The sequence below is a fragment of the Condylostylus longicornis genome, unplaced genomic scaffold (assembly GCF_029603195.1).
Source record: "Condylostylus longicornis isolate FDR11 unplaced genomic scaffold, ASM2960319v2 ptg000004l, whole genome shotgun sequence".
Taxonomy (NCBI): domain Eukaryota; kingdom Metazoa; phylum Arthropoda; class Insecta; order Diptera; family Dolichopodidae; genus Condylostylus; species Condylostylus longicornis.
Genome location: NW_026577973.1, coordinates 7,167,909 through 7,183,392, shown reverse-complemented (window position 1 = coordinate 7,183,392; position 15,484 = coordinate 7,167,909). Strand labels below are relative to the sequence as shown.

The following is a 15,484-nucleotide window of genomic DNA, read 5'->3' as shown; positions in this document are numbered from 1 at the left end:
AATTTAAAATTTTTTTTTAAATTTTTGTGTACTTTTTATGTAAATTTTGTTTCATATATGTTTGTGCATATGTATGGAACATTCGACAAAATTGGACTTAATTTTAATTTTATTTTTTAAACGTCATAAATTTAATTTTCAAAAATTTCAATTTTTTTATGATTTTATATTGACAAATTTATTTTTTTTTAATTTCTTTTAAATTCAATTTAAATTATAAAAATTTTTGAAATTCGGACAGAAATTAAAAAAAAAGTTAAAAAATTTTTAAATTTCAAAATCGAATTTCATCACTAACCTTTTTTAATCCTTTATGAGTCTTATTTTTCACTTATAATCCAAAATAAATTTTTCAAATTGAAAAAATAATTACTTTTTTTCACTAAGTTTACAAAATTTTTTTCACTATATTCAAAAAAAAATCAATTATTTATCCTTTTATCTTTAATTTTAATTATCCTTTTCGATTTTAAATGACACTCTAGTAAATCCTTATTTTGCTTTCAAATATTCTTTAAAATTTTTAATCCTTTTAATTCTAAAAAGAAAAATTGTTAAAAAAGGAATTTTTTTTGTACTTTATTTTTTATTATTTTTGTTTTTTTTTTTTTCTTGTATTTTCCTTTTTAAATGAATTACAACCCGAACAACGAACGACTAGTTCTCATGTTACCATTCTTTGTTAATTTATACCTGTCCACAATGGATGCAAAAATAAAAATGTTTGTGTGTATAACAGTGAAAAACGAAATTTAAAATAAATACCGTCTATAAGAGACTAACAATAAATTCAACAAAAAAAAAAGAAAAAATAAAAAAGCACTTATAGCCCCCAAAAATAATCGTAATATTTTTTTTTTCTTTTTTCATTTTCTTTTTTTTTTATTTTCTTATTGTTGTTAAGTTATCACTTGCATTTTCATTTGAAACAAAACAACTAGAAAAATTCGCGTTTTAAAACTGTTAAAAGAGAGCATAAGCGAATTCGCATATTCTTTTTTTGTTTTGTATTGAAAGAAAAACGAGAGTAACAGTAATATTCCCCTTCTTACTTAACGGCGAATTTACGATATTATTAAGCCCGGTTTTTTCTTTCTGATTTCTCATAATTTTTCTTCTTTTTATTGTTGTAATGAGATGAGCGCGCCACTTTACGTTTTTATGAATTAAAAATTTATTTTTCGTTTTTCTTATTCTCTTAGAGTAAAAATTTGTTTTGATTTTGCATATTTGTTTTTTTTTATTTTCTTGCCATTTTACTATCAAAGGTAAACAGGTATGCGGAGAATTAAAACATTTTTAATAATAAAAACATTTTTTCTAGTCTGTTTTCAACATCAATTTTTTATTTTGAATTTTTGCGCTTTTTTAAAGATTTGCGCTATTAAAAATATAGGTATACATACATTATGTATATGTGTACGTATTTGTATTTTTTAAGTTTTATTAATTAAAAAGGTAGGTGTTTAAAATTTGTCCATTTTCACAATCGCACTATACAGAATATTTTTTTTCAAAATTTGTTATATTTTAATTTTACGTGCGTGTAATAATTTAGGTTTTTCTTTTTAATTCACAATAATATTGTTAATGAGATTTTCACATCTCTTTGTAGAAATATGGTAAAAAAATAATTTATGAAAAATTTTAATTAAATAAAAAAAAAGGTAAAGTGTTGAAATATGTTAGATAAAGATTGCTATTGAAGTTCAATGATGAAGAGCAGAAATCAGTTTTAAAAGTTCATCTTAAATGAAAATTAGTTTGGAGTCTCTGTAAAATTAAAATTTTGTTAGACTTATGATATGATGATAATTAAAAAAATTTAAATACTCAATGCATTATGCAGGTAGCATGGTAACAATAATTTACTCTTTTACTTTAATATTTATATAGTTATAATAAATTACAGTACTATACTATATAGTATATACAGTATATACGCAGAATAGTACAGTATATTTGAAAGTACAGTTTGCTTGAAAGGGTTGTTTTCAATGATACCTAGAAATTAATATTTTTTGCTCAATGGTTTGGTTCAGTGAGGCGGAGAAAAGATAAATCATTGAATGCGTTTGTAGGAGACACAATATATGTATAGCTTGAATGCAAATTGCCTGATTCTGAGTGTGTTTTTCATTTCAGTCCTAAAAATTGTAGAAAATTGCAAAATTACAATGTGAGTTAGAACAAAATACAATATTGATTACTACTAGTTATTGCATTCATGTTATAATACACTATTTAATTTAAATTTAACACTATTAGTTTAATCAGTTGTAATTTCAATTACAATTTATGGCATTATTATGTACGAGGTTTTTAAAACTGAAAAGTCCTGAGAAAATTTTATTTTAACTTTTTTTAAATATCTTGTATATGTGTAAAGTTTTGTTGTCTCATTATGGAATTAGCTACATATTTAAAATATTAGAAAAAAAAATATTTGACCTTTACGCCTTTTTTTTGTATCTTGTTAACATATGGGAAAATTTTAATTTAGATTTTTAACATAAAGAAAATTTAATTATTAAGTAATTTAAGTGATTGATTGTTAATCACGCGTAAAGAAAATATAACGAAATCAATAATCTTTAAATTGCATTAAATTTTTGAGGTCGAAAACTATAACATCACGCCAATTAAGTATATAAATATTATTACATAACATTTATAAGAAATGCTTAGAAGGATGCAATATTTAAGATCACAAATATTTTAGATAATAATTTTGGGTATTATAATATAAAAAATTAATACTAAAATTGAAATCATTAGAATATTAGGAGGATTTAGTATCGGATATTTGTATAATATACATGTTAAATACAATTTGTTATTATAAATCAAAAGTCTGTAAGTCTAATATGGTTCACAAAAAAGTGTTTCATGATTTTGAATTTTAAGCTGAACAATTTTACGTTGTAACTTTGTGGCATATTAAAAACCTGTACGAAAACGTTTTTTAACTCACACTCGTTTGCCTATGGCTCTTCAAGAGAGAGTTTTGCCTTTGAAAATAATAACTGTATGCATTTACATATACACATATTTATGAATACGAATTTCGTTTATTGCTGTAACATGCCTATTTATTTAGTTATAAGCTTACATTAATCATAATAGTATTGATTTTCATGTACGTGTTGACATTATCTATAATTACACTTAATCTAACGCTTAAACATCAATAATGTTACTAATTACTTTATAAAAGCACAAGAAGATAAAGTTACATCCCATATTCCGACCTACTACTGAGAGTTTAAATACTGAAGAAAAAATAATTTTCTTAGTGCCTTTTAACACAATCGAAAAAAATAAACTCTTTTTTTTTAATGAATTCTTCTGGTATTCAGTTTTACCCTAAGAAGATTAAAATTTTTCAAAATGAGAAAATACAAAACTAAATTTGTATCGATCACATTTAATCGATTTTTAACATAATAAAATCTGAATGAATTGTGCTTATGTACAAAAAGAAAACTATGAACTTTAATGCACGCACACTTATAAGACACTCTGAGACAAACGCTGTATTATCCAATATTAAAATGTACTACCAACCAATTTTTAAATTAGTGGTAAGTAATTAATGACTAAATCATTAAATATATGGAAACTTTTACTATTTAAAAACATTTACACAAAATGAGTATCTGAAAATATGTAAAAGTAAAATATCATGTTATCATACGCTACACACGTATACAACGTATTTAAAAAATTTTAAAAGGAAATTTGTTAAAAATTTTAATAAAGGTAGAAATCATTACCTTATTATTACTATTGGAAAAACCATTAAATAAAATGCCGAAAATTAAGAAAAAAGAAAACAACAGAAAATTTAATTGCGAAATTTTAATTGAAAGAATAAAATTTTTTACGTTTTTATTCGAAAATCAAAAAAAAAAATTCGACTGACTGTACAATTGAATTAAAAATTTTTTGCTTTTGATATAGAAGGGAAAAGTCAAATTTTTTGGAGAAAGTCGAACATTTTGTGTTATAAATAGATTAGATGATTTTTTTTTGTTATTTGAAAAGTGTGACTTGCAAATTTTACAAAGGAAGTTTTTAACTAATTTCTGTTTTTTGTTATTTTCTAGATTAATTCGAGGACAATAACCCACGTTTTTATTATGTACATGTACATGAAAAAATTTTTATCTCTATCCGAGTTAAAATTTTTTATTTTAAATTAAAAATCTAAATAAAATATAAAATTTACGTAAATATAAGACGTGCATAATACAGACTTGTATTAGAAATTGTATTAGACAATTTTTAATTAAGTAATTTTTATGCCATAAGTGACAAATTAACACATTTTGATTTTTGGTATTGAATAATTGCCATAAATGATAAAAATTTGAAATTATTTTTAGATTTCGTAAAATCATTAGGAGGTAGGCTTTTTTGTTTTAAATATTAATTATTTGCATATATTCCTTAATTAACACTTTTTTGAACTGAAGGTGTGAAAAGGAAATTTCCAAAATTTTAGATATTTTTTTACGAAATTTTTAATTTGAAAATTATTTTAAAATTTGCTTGTATGTGAGTTTTAATTTAATTCAGTATTAAACTAAATTTAGATGAGTTCGTTAGCCGGCTAATGGTTCGTATATGAAATAGCTATCAACAAAATTTCCAATTTTTTTATCTTATTCTTTGTTATACAATGTACAAATATTATTCTTTAATCTCTATCAATTTGTTCTTAAATTATATTTAAGCAACACGATAACACTGTTGCATAATAATTGTCTTTCTATATTACCACCAAAATCTTCTGGTGGATCTAATTGGACATTCGAATTTCAGTATGAGAGTAGGTATTTTAGTAAAGATTTATAACAGAAATATTAAATTTCATTAATATTTCTTTATAATAAATCAAATTGGAAATAATGATTTTTTTGATTTGTTTAAGTATACAGAGGTTTTCGATGGTCAGACGTTCAAATGAGTAAAGTTAAAACTTTTATGCCATTTATTTTTATTACTTAATAAAAAACTTGAAAAGCATGCTTTTTTTTAATGGATTAATCAAGTATAGTCTCGAGATAAAAGATAAATTTGCGTCAATAAAAGAATTAAATAATCGTATGTATATATTTGTAACAAACAAAAAAAACAACAAAACAACAATAAAGCTTGTAACTTGCAAATAAGTACGCAATGCGATGCATATAACGGCAAATGCTGTGCGTAAGTGAAGACAAGTAAAATAATAGTTAAAAACTTTTAGTGTAAAAAAGAAAATAGAAGAATTAGAAATATTATAATGAATGACTATTAAAAAATTTGTTGCATAATTATAAAAGACAACTTAATTTTTATGGTCAGTAGGTTAACAAGAGAGTTAAGTAAGAAATAAAATTAAAGCAAAGCACTTCATCTTCAAAACTATATGTAATAGCAATTTGAATTTTATAAACACAAAACGTCTGTTAAAATATGAGTTTTAAAATGGCACACGTTTTCTGATGAACGATAGATAGAGCATGTACTCGTGAATTGAAATTAAAATGTCTCATTGATGATTATTTCATTCAAAAAATTTTCTATAATAATTTCAAATGATTTGATAAATTAATTGTTAATTGTTTTTTATACATAATTCATAACCATTATTTAATACTCAATCGCAATTATGCACGAGCATGTATAATAGCCTACATACATATTTTATGTATATAAATGTATATTTATATTCTAATAATTATTGTTAATTTATTGTTTTTTGATTTTATTGAGATGGTAAATTTTTTTCATTTAGAGTTTTTATTAAAATGTCAATCACCTCTTCCCCGAGAGAGCTCCTTTTAAATAATATTTTTAAGAGAAAGAATAAATTTTATTGGAAAAAGGGCGAAGAAGGCCTCAAAGTTAATCTTAAAAATATTGCGTAAAAATTATTATTTGCGTGTGCAAAAGAAATATTGCACTCATTTATTGCACAAAAAGAATTTGGCGTTATCATTACTAAAACTATATAAATTTATCAAATAGAATAAAAAATATTGAAATGTAAGAAAAAATAACTCAAAATTTTAGTACGCGTTCGTCATAATTAATTATTCAAATTAATAAAATATTTTAATGCAAAGCTACATTTAATTTGACATGACAAGATAAAATTGGAAGTCGCAAACCTGGTTTAAGCGAATACATCGATTGCCGGCAAAACAAAGTATTTCACATTACAATTACGAGGTTATATGCATTTGTTCCAACATTTGAAAATCTTTGAGATTTGGTCATGTTTCACACCTTCAAAATAGGAAACAACATTCAAACGCTTAAAACTATATGTACATAGTACATTTTTTTTGAGCATTGAAAACTGAATACCAGCACATTTTTTGTTACGTTATTTAATTTTAGACCAGCGAATTTTGCGAATGGATTTTAGTTAAAAAACTATCATAAAAAATCTTTCAATAATCTAAATATGGTATTAGTATCTATTCCATTCTAATAATCTTACAAATGCTGCTTCTGATTGAAAATATTTAAGAAAAACACCAAAATCGGTTTTTAAAAATTATAATTTTGGAAAATTTAAATTTGTTAACTAAACTCTACATTTAAAATTTTTAAATGATGCATTCTTGAAAAAGTGAAAAATACTAGCTCGTTCGTATGTTCAATATTATTTTTGTACATATGTATGTTATATTGTTTTTTAAAATACAATTATATTATGTACATACATATATTTGTGTAGGCCGAACAGTAAAAATTTGTATGACGTTTTATTATCTCTTATTATTTTAATTTTATATAAATGAATTTCAATATGTGCAAATAAATATTAATTACCTAAAATGCAGGTGTTTTAATATGTTTGTCATGCTTATTGATTTTTTAAATAATTTGATAAGTGCCTTCGATATTTTGTAAATTAATTCGAAAACAAAAGGGCTTTTTGAATTTATTTATGCAAGCAAAAAAATTTTTAATTTTAAAGAGCAAGTTAATTTTGATGATAAAAACTTATCTTGTCGAATTACTTTTGTATTTGCGCCCAATTATGCTGAAATACGATTAACAATAAGAATTTACAATAAGAATGGTTATAAAAATATTTAGAATTCGTCTACTTAAATTAAATACTTTAGCAGTAAATTAAATTTGAGCAGCAATTATGATGAAATGTTAGCATAGGGCGCCTACCAAAATACAGATCATTAATGCAGATGCAGATTAAATTATTCTGTATTTATAAAGTAGTATTGATGAACAAGTCAAGTGAACGTTAAATCTGCCTTTTGGTAGACATCCATATCTTTGGTAAGGAATAAGAAAACGTTTCAGGAATACGAAAACGTTAATATTTTATGTTGCCTATTGTTCAAAGTTTGCCCTTCAAAATTAATTATTATGTAAGTAAATGCAAAACTAATACAAATTTAATTTCATATAAATCATTTTTTGATTACCTTACTTTTTATTGGTTGTGCTTAATATTTAAACTTGTGAAACGTTATGAAATATTGTTAACTAAACTATATATGTATGTATATTGTTTCAATGTGACAAATACCTTTATGACAAAATGTTTCTCAAAAAACATTTGAGAGTATAATCATTGTTGTGACAGTAATTAAATGTGAACAAAATAATAAAGAAAGATTTATTACGAATACAGCCGAAAGTTTTTAATAATTTTATAAACTTTTAAATCTTGAATCGTTTATTATGTAAACGTGTTACTTATTTACTCACATTCAAAAATGTTATATTTCGTTTCTGTTGTTCAAATTTTAATTAACTAATATGAAAATTTTATTAATGAGCCAGCATGCTGTTTAACATATCAAATAAAATTTTCTACGTTTTTAAATTAAATTTTGTTGCGGTTTAATAAATTAAAAGTTCAATCGTAAGGTTTGCTTTGCATTATGAGAAATGTGTGCGTCAATTCATGTTAACTCTTTATTTAATATTATGCATTGTAAAAATAAAATTCAACTTTCATATATTTTATACGGATATGAAAATTCTAACCAAATTTTCTAATAATTTTGAGTTTTCCATAAACCTACTTGCATACTCCAACGTTATAGTATTACTAGAAATAATTATCTTATAAATTAGAAATTAAATCTATCAATGTAAATGTAATAATAATTTTTTTAAAGTGTAACAATAATTGTAGAGAGTTACAATTCTATTTATGTATATTTGTAGAATTAAAGTGTTAAGTAAGTTCTCAGTTTTTTTTTCTAATAAAGTATTTGTAATTTAAATTGAACCTCAAAGCGTTAAAAAAATAGGGTTATGTTTTGCTCATATGACGAAAAATACTGTTTCGCATTTAGAAACTGCGAACATACGCTCAGAAGTTACTTGAAACGCACATACGCTCATTAGTAAATAGAACGCAACCAATATTGATAAGTTCGACTATATAGGTAAATAAAATTTTATGAAAAATTCAAAGTCTTATAAGTTTTCGTGGTAAATCAATGTAAAAAGCATTCAAATTTTGTGGTTCAAAATTTTTATTCATCTGCAGTATTCTTATATGCTGGATTGTTAGGAACGAACATAAGAGAAAAGATTCTGGAATTTGTTTTTGATCGGTTTTCTAAATGCCAGGTGACTAGGAAATTTTCACCACCAAACAAAAAAACGTAAATAAGAATTTTTTAATTTAAATATTTACGTTAAGAAAAATTTTCTTCAACTTTATTGCAATTTTTTAAGTTTTTTCTCCAATATTATTACAATTTCAAATTAATGTTACTTCAACAGTACCAGGGAAAAATTGTGGCCCATTTCATTTGTCCATGTTTGGCTTTGACGGAGGAAATGGCAAAAATTACTTTATTCGTGCATGTTTTTGCCTGCTATGGAGCTGGCAAATGCTAATGTCAGGGTTTTTCAAATAAAACACCATAATTATTTTTTAATCTTCATTTTAATACTTAATTTTTGCAAATATTTTTTCCTTAAATTTTTTATATATTATGTTACCATGATTATTTTTGTTTACATACAACATTCCTTATATACTTTAGAAAATTCTTTATGTTAAAAATATTATGCAATTCAGATTTCTAATACTATAATTATTGCTCTTAGCAATAAAATAAAAAATACTAGAAAAATAATTTAAATTCACGGAAACTGTAAAATTGGAAAATTTAACAAACCGGAATTTTCTATTTCTGATTAAAAAATGAAAACCTTAAAAAATAACTTGATCGTGTTAATAATGTTGATTTTTCAGTTTTATATTTAGAATTTTTTTCTTTTTTAATTGTCATACGCACGCTTACAAATCATTTAACACTCATAATGATTGGTAAAATCAATAGATTAAATAAAAATAATATTTTCTGTTAATTAATTAATCTGATACAAAAACGAAACGCTAACGAAAAACATAATTTGTAAAGAAGAGAAAATTCAAAACTGACTGCTGTGTTCAAATCAATTCATTTTGAACCTTGTCTAATTGATTGATCATTGATTTTTTTTTGTATACCTAGTCTAATTTAGTGACTTAGAGGTGACATATCGAAAATATTTTTGACTATTGAAGTATGTCATAATTGAAATTGAAAATGTGATTGAATTCTTGTTGTTCGTGTTTTTATTTTGACTTGTTTAACTTTTAATTTCTAAATATGGAATTTTGAATTTAAATTAATTTTAGGAAAATAAAATATTTGTGGTTGCTAAAAAATTTGTTATTGTAAAAGAATGAAATTAAAGGTTTAAAAGAAAAAAGTTAAATAAATTCTTAGTTTTATGGTATTTAAAAAATAAGAAAAAAAAAGGAAAAATGAAAACCTTTTTTTTTGCGGAAATAAAAAACTGGTTTCTGTTATAAATTAATTAAGTAAGTATGAAGAGTTAGAAAAACAAAAAAAAAATGTGTTTCTAAGTTAATCTAGGTTATGAACCAAAATAGTGGTGAACAGTTTTTGTTTACCCTTGACCTCAGTGCCAGAAATATTTCTGTAGTGCCTTTCTGATGTGATAATTCTAAGAATCTTCAATGAAATCGCGGTATAAAACATCAAAATGTTTGCATTGTGAAAAGCTTTATATCAGTAGTAGCATAACAGTATGAGTTTTAAGTGACGCCATTGGCAGCAAACGAAAGTTGTTTTGTAGTATTTTTCCAATAATAAATATTAATATATTAATATTTTTCCGTCTGTTAGCTCCATACTCTTGCTGTTGCGAAATATCATAATCAACTATTAAAATGACAAAATGGTCGTTGAATATAACCTCCATTTAAAATCCGTTATTTTTGTTATAGTTTTTTTTCTATAGATGGTGTATAGATATCTTGCAGAATTTAGACAATATCTATATATTGTATATCTTGAATAAATATCTGAGTTTCTTGCAGCTTCTAGACAACATACCCCATCCTCCACATCCTCTAACAAGTCATACATCTCCGAAACTGCAATTAAAATAAATTTCAAAAAAGAATCCAAAGCAAAAACTAACTGTAATTAACTGAGTTAAGGTAAATAATATAATTATTTACCTTAACTCAGTTAATCGTCGAATAGGATCACTACCTAAACGTTTCTTTCAATTTTTGTTTTTTTCTTTGCAATTTTTACCGACCGTATTGTGTAAACAATATGTAGATTATGTGATGGCAACAAATTTTGCATATCGAGTTTTCGGTGGGAACGTACTTCTCCATAGTAGGGAAGTGTAAATAAACTATTTTTAGCAACCTGTCGGTCTGTCGGTCTGTGTGTGCACGCGTGTATCTCAAGTTCGGCTAAATCGATTTTGATGAAATTTTATATGTAAGTTTATTTCCACCATGGCACGGATTGATCAACTTTTGGTATATATCAGGCCTCGGGAACTGCACCTTTTAGCTGGGCCTGTTTTACATTTTTGAACATTTTGAAGAAAATATTCAACCGATTTACTTGAAATTACATATTTTAGCTTTGCTCGACCATCCGCAAAAATTCCTAACTTTTGGAATAAATCAGGCATCAGCAACTGGGCGTTTACTACGGGCCAAATATACATTTTTGTGTATATAAGAGAAATAATCAACCGATTTCATTGAAATTTAATATTTGAATTCCTCGTATCAAAACCATGAACATATAAATTTTTTGGAAAGATCAGGGCTCGAAAACTGATCTGCGGGCCGATTTTACATTTTTCACCATATCTACGGGACGAATTGATGAAATTTCTTGGAATTTGATATTTCAGTTCTGGTTGTTACAGAAACTAACTGGCGAGCATTTCAGGGAATTCGGGTAGCACAAAGCGAAACTCTACTAAGAGCCAAATTTACATTTTTCTAGGTATGTTAACTATAAGCTTACTAATGTCCTAAAAATTGGAAAGAAGTATTTCACAGAAATTTTTATAATATTCTGTAGCACTTTCATTTAACTCGACAATACACAATGCGGTCGGTTATGTGCTGATGACATCAGATTTTTTTATATGTAAATTGTATTTTATATCTGCATTTTTTTATGTTATAAAATATAAGAATTTCATATGTGTTTGATATGATAGTTGAAATTTCTTAAATTTTAACAAATGAAGGAAAAAGAAACCTTTACTACACATTCGTAATTATTGTATCCAAAATATTTTTTTTTGTTAATCAAATATGAATAAGTGAATATGAAACTAGTTAAAATGTATATAATAGAATATATACACACCATACACATACAGTTTGAAATCACCTATATTTGAAAAACATTAATTTCAGTTCTCGGCTATTAATTAATCATTGATATTGTATGATTATTAAAGAACTAATTGAATAATTGGATAAAGAATAAAGGTTTAAAATTTATTCAATTAAACGCTTTTTTGCAATAAATTTATTGTGTATGAATAATTTTATTAACGTTAAGTTATTCCTATGATAAGTTCGTTTACAGTAATTATTATTTAATATAAAATTTAATTAATTTCTACAATAAAAAAAATTCATTATTATGTAAATTTATTTTGTTTCAAGGAATAATTTTATTGCAATGTCTTTGAACTTTCTATCTACCGAATTCATTAGAATAATAAAATAAATAGAAAATTTAATATTAAAAAATTTTTTAAAGCTAATAAAAATTTACTTAAGCTCCGTATTGAATATTTCCGTTAATGGCCTTCCCGTACTACTGTATACAAACTCATACATGAACAAGATGTTATATAGCTTCCAGAATTGACTAAATATAATTTAAACACATTTTTTTATTAACAAGAATTTTAACCAACACTACGGTTCATCACAACACTTACCGCAACAAAACAGACATATTGTTGTTATTTAATTGCGAATTTGTGATTTTTCATAATTTTCATAAGATCTTAACAAATGTCTCAAAATCTCAAAAAGAAAAAAATAATTCAAATGCAAAATAAAACATCTAAAAAGTTTTGAAGTAGTTTCCAATATAATGTTTTCATGTTGTACGGCCATTGTGACAATAGAGCAACATAAATAACGTTATTATCAATAAATCTGCTTTCCAGAAATGATTCAATTTGTTTTGTGTATTGTCAATGTCCAATTTACCTACATACGTGGGATGAACAGGCTGTAGTATAGGGCTCCGCTTGTAAAAGGGCCACAAAATTGATAAATCGGAAATTATAATTTGCTCTGTGAATTAAGAATGCCAGACTTTATTGACAGCACATAGATAAATATATTTCACTTAGTGCAGACCATTAAGTATAATGTTTTGTTTGAGATTTGCATGTAGGTAATATTTTATTTTTAAATTCTAAAAATGTCATTAGCGAAGGACCTCTTACAAAGTAAATTCTCTGTCAATAGTCCATTTTAGTTATTTAAATTAAATAAAATTTATTAAATTTTTTTTTCATATTTAATCATATTTTTATTATATTTAAAATAAAATTTTTTTTCATGTTCTTTCCCAAAAGACAATCTATAATTGAAATCTTAATTGAAAATTTTGAAATTTTTTCCCCCTTAGCCGTCCATATGCTACTAAAATTGTTAGTTTGGAACTATGATATTAAATTGCATTTTTTAACTAAAATTGGTCAACCGTCATCTTGTGTATGTCAGCAATCGGCATTCATAAAAAAAAAGTTAAATTTTCATCAAATTTCTTATGATGAATGGCTCTACAATAATATGAAAATTGGAAAATAAACTTACATAGATACGAATAAACACAATGAAAACAGTAACCTATAAAAATAATATTTGTGTGAAAATCATAACCTATAAAAAAATTTTATTTAAATACAATCTGAGTACAGCTATATGTCATACTATTAGTAGCGTTAATCACATAACCGTGCATAATAATTACGTTATTCTTATTCGCTTCTACAATTTTTTTTTTAGCATTAATTGTTGCCCATGAAAATTTTGTTTTTATTTGATCGTCGAAATGAAAATTTTATCAAAACACATTTTTGTTACATAATTAATGTGTGTGTATTGTATGTACTTGTATATTGAAGTTTCATATGTCATACCACGTATAAAGTGTAGATGTTTCGTATTATAGGTTTCGTATAATAAAATTCGCATGTACATAACATTATGTAGACTAGATATTGTGCGCACTCGTTACCCATATTTTAAATATTAACTGTTGAACTTGAGCTATCGTTTTCTATTAAAATTTGCTGAATTATTTGTAAACAATGATTTTTTAGCACATATACGATATTTTCGTTTTTGATAAACCTCAAAAATGCCTGTGGTCTGCTTAAAACAATATTATTAAATTGTTTTGACATATTGGTAGTATATTATTTTTGTATTTTATACACATTTATGTATGTATGTTTTTTATATGTGTGTATATTTCTTATTCTATAACGGATTTAAGTTTTGTGGTGGGCAGTTTAACATTGATTTTTTGAAGTAATGGTGAAATAAGAAGAAAAATAAGAAAAACTGGGAATATTTGTACCGTTATTCCAATTACATTTTATGAAGTTTTGATTTTCTTTTCGTTCTGTAAGGTAAATTTGTCGTCTGTCTTAAATCTGTCTACGAAGAAAAGATGTTATAGAAATGTTTCTTCAGTATTGGTTTGTAGTCATCAAAAAACTAATAAATTTCAAATTTTTTTCCTGGTATGCGAAAAAGGTCCGATTTATTTCATTGATATCAAAACATATTATTTCAAATAAACTTTACTTTTACCAGCTCCGTAAAACGACGATAATATTCCCGACACCTAATAATATTCTCTTTGTAAACACAATTGTAAACGTATACATTTAACTAACAATTGAATTAATCACACATATTTAATTTACATTATGCCGCCTAATATATTAACGACATTTTACTGCTTTTAATAAAATGGTGCTAGATTAAATTTTTTTTTTAATTTCTTTATCGTATTATATTGATTAAATTAAGCTAAAATGAATTAAAGCGTACTTATGTTTCTCTTTATTAGGTAATCGTACCTAACATAATTTAATAATTATTTCCTGAATATTTAGAAAATGTGAGTTACACAGTATTATATCCGACCCGATAATATATTGATTGGATTAGTAGACAATTTTAAACAGATTTCTTAATTTAATTTTAAAATTTTTTTAACTTTTCTGTTTAATTAAAATATTTTGGAGTCTGATAGCTGTAACTCCATGATTAACAGTTTTTGACATTGCGTGTATACTGAATGTCACACTTCTGCATATCAACATTCATTGAAAGAATCACAAAAATAAAGAAGAAAAAATAAGAAAATTCAAATGACTGGAAATTATGAAAAATTTTTTTAAAATGGCAAAAATGACATGGGATGCATGGTAATGATAAAAAAAAAATATAGAAAAATTCAAGGGTGTAATTGGTGTCAAATTATATAATTGCTTGTACATTATATTTTTTGTTTATTTATTTAGTAAAATAAACAAAATAATGACACATTGTCATTTTATTTTCCTAAAATAATAAAAACAGCAAGACTAGAATAATTTTGCACGAAAGAAAATATATATGTAGATATTTATATACATACTCATATAGTATCATTTTATGTATGATAAATTAACTGCATACAATGCAATGATATGTGACAAGAGTGTAAGTATGTACAGCGTTTTACTCACATACTGTGGGCTTAATTAAAAGATAAAACTAAAAGAATCTACTTTCGAAGCACGAAAAATTGTATTTATTTTCAAAATTCTTCTAATAGGTAATGTTAACTTGCGTTTTTAAATTCAAAAATTACGAGTATCCGAAATGTAGAAGAAGCTAATTAAACGATTGATATTTACAAGCATTCTTTTAGAATATCAACCCTTCTACATAAGTTATATTTGTATCGCAAATCACTCATTTTTTCAGGATTTTTCTTGTATCTAAAATTGTTTGCCATAAATTGATTTGCTTCCAACTTATTTTAAACAAAGAAAATGAAATTATAAAAAAATTTTGACAATTGAAATTCGTCTTCAAATTTAAGAATCAAGAGTTTAATTTATT

At 24.5% G+C, this 15,484-nt stretch overlaps 2 protein-coding genes across 2 annotated transcripts in view; both read right to left on the bottom strand.

Annotated features, from left to right (window-relative positions):
- The window catches only part of LOC129610367 (peroxidase-like), an 87,475-nt gene extending 87,009 nt beyond the window's left edge, over positions 1-466 (bottom strand). The window contains exon 1 of the mRNA XM_055522936.1: positions 299-466. The gene's annotated coding sequence lies outside the window, so the exon portion shown is untranslated. The remainder of the gene's footprint in view (positions 1-298) is intronic.
- Positions 1-15,484, bottom strand: part of LOC129612737 (peroxidase) — a 75,675-nt gene that overhangs the window by 35,907 nt on the left and 24,284 nt on the right. The window lies entirely within an intron of this gene.